Below are 2,364 nucleotides of genomic sequence, written 5' to 3' on the forward strand. Positions count from 1 at the left end.
TAATTTAGTTATTAGTATTGTACACCCCTTTAATGAATTGTCTTTCTTTTACCTAGGTTTGCATGTGTTATTTTTGTCTACTGTTTACTTAATGAAACTCTGTGTTTTTCTTTATTATACAGGATCCTTTCAGAATTCTAAAGCCGACCCTTATTTGACTGTGTATTTAATAATTGCTGCTTTTCCTGCTGCTGAGAGTTGGTACAATTTTATAAAAGGCATTTTCCATCTCTGAAAGGTAATAATTTAGTTATTAGTATTGCACACCCCTTTAATGAATTGTCTTTCTTATACCTAGGTTTGCATGTGTTATTTTTGTCTACTGTTTACTTAATGAAACTCTGTGTTTTTCTTTATTATACAGGATCCTTTCAGAATTCTAAAGCCGACCCTTATTTGACTGTGTATTTAATAATTGCTGCTTTTCCTGCTGCTGAGAGTTGGTACAATTTTATAAAAGGCATTTTCCATCTCTGAAAGGTAATAATTTAGTTATTAGTATTGCACACCCCTTTAATGAATTGTCTTTCTTATACCTAGGTTTGCATGTGTTATTTTTGTCTACTGTTTACTTAATGAAACTCTGTGTTTTTCTTTATTATACAGGATCCTTTCAGAATTCTAAAGCCGACCCTTATTTGACTGTGTATTTAATAATTGCTGCTTTTCCTGCTGCTGAGAGTTGGTACAATTTTATAAAAGGCATTTTCCATCTCTGAAAGGTAATAATTTAGTTATTAGTATTGCACACCCCTTTAATGAATTGTCTTTCTTATACCTAGGTTTGCATGTGTTATTTTTGTCTACTGTTTACTTAATGAAACTCTGTGTTTTTCTTTATTATACAGGATCCTTTCAGAATTCTAAAGCCGACCCTTATTTGACTGTGTATTTAATAATTGCTGCTTTTCCTGCTGCTGAGAGTTGGTACTATTTTATAAAAGGCTTTTTCCATCTCTAAAAGGTAATAATATTTTTATTAGTATTGGACACCACCTTTAATGAATTGTCTTTCTTTTACCTAGGTTTGCATGTGTTATTTTTGTCTACTGTTTACTTAATGAAACTCTGTGTTTTTCTTTATTATACAGGATCCTTTCGGAATACTAAAGCCGGCCCACATTTGACTGTTTTTTTTAATAATAACTGCTGCTGCTGCTGAGTGTTGGTACAATTTTCTCAAAGACATTTTCCATCTCTGAAAGGTAATAATAATATAGTTATTAGTATTGCACACCCTTTTAATGCATTGGCTTTCTTTGACCTAGGTTTGCATGTGTTTTTTTTTGTGTACTGTTTACTTAATGACACTCTGTGTTTTTCTTTATTATACAGGATCCTTTCAGAATTCTAAATCCGGCCCTTATTTGACTGTGTATTTAATAATTGCTGCTTTTGCTGCTGCTGAGAGTTGGTACAATTTTATAAAAGGCATTTTCCATCACTGAAAGGTAATAATATAGTTATTAGTATTGTACACCCCTTAAATGCAGTTGCTTTGTTTTAGATAGGTTTGCATGTGTTATTTGTACTGTTTACTTAATGAATCTCTGTTTTTCTTTATTATACAGGTTCCTTTCTGATTTATAAGTCTGTGCTTTGTTTGTCTGTGTATTTAAAAAATTGAGGAGCACTGACTACAAGTGCTTCGTTTCTGTACTGCTGGAGTTTTCGTTTCTGTACTGCTGGAGTTGTGCTGAGAACAGGATCCTTTCTGATTTCTAAGTCTGGCCTTTGTTTGTCTGTGTATTTACAAAATTAAGGAGCACCAACTAGTCTACAAATGCTTCATTTCTGTACTGCTGGAGTTGTGCTAGAAACGGGAAGATACTTTCAGATTTGCTAAATCTGGCCTTTGTTTGACTGTTTATTTACAAAATTAAGAGCAACAATTACAAATGCTTTGTTTATGGACTACAAATTAATCTACAGACTGCTGATGGAACTGAGCTGAAAACAAATCAGTTTCTGTATTTTTCGAAAAATGCTGCTTACTGCTGCTGCTGACAATATTCTTCCATCTCTATATAAAAATAATTATTCATGCCAATTATTGGTGTTGTGGGGAGGATTGTGGAGAATTTTTTCAAGTGTTTATTGATTATTAAAAATAAAATAATATATAAATACTAAGAACAGTTGTATATCTTTATTTTCTCTATTATTTCAGTTATGATAACTATGAGGGTCATATAAATAAATCAAATAGCTAACACAAATAAAAACACTTATTTTATTCGAAAAAATAAGACAATAAAGAATACACTTTTTTGATGAAACAACTTTATTGTTGAAAAAAAAATTAAGATGTATATTATTATTGCTATTAAAGTATAGTTCAAAATTTATAATTCACAACTCGAA

The 2,364-nt window shown here is 31.1% G+C and overlaps 1 long non-coding RNA gene across 1 annotated transcript; it reads left to right on the top strand.

Annotated features, from left to right (window-relative positions):
- The first annotated feature begins 878 nt into the window (after window positions 1-878).
- LOC128640431 (uncharacterized) lies at window positions 879-2,136 on the top strand. The gene is made up of 4 exons (XR_008399349.1): window positions 879-964; window positions 1,092-1,205; window positions 1,336-1,451; window positions 1,572-2,136. It is a non-coding gene; the product is annotated as an uncharacterized LOC128640431 (long non-coding RNA).
- Window positions 2,137-2,364: the final 228 nt, after the last annotated feature.

Source organism: Bombina bombina, chromosome 1 (assembly GCF_027579735.1).
Source record: "Bombina bombina isolate aBomBom1 chromosome 1, aBomBom1.pri, whole genome shotgun sequence".
Classification (NCBI taxonomy): domain Eukaryota; kingdom Metazoa; phylum Chordata; class Amphibia; order Anura; family Bombinatoridae; genus Bombina; species Bombina bombina.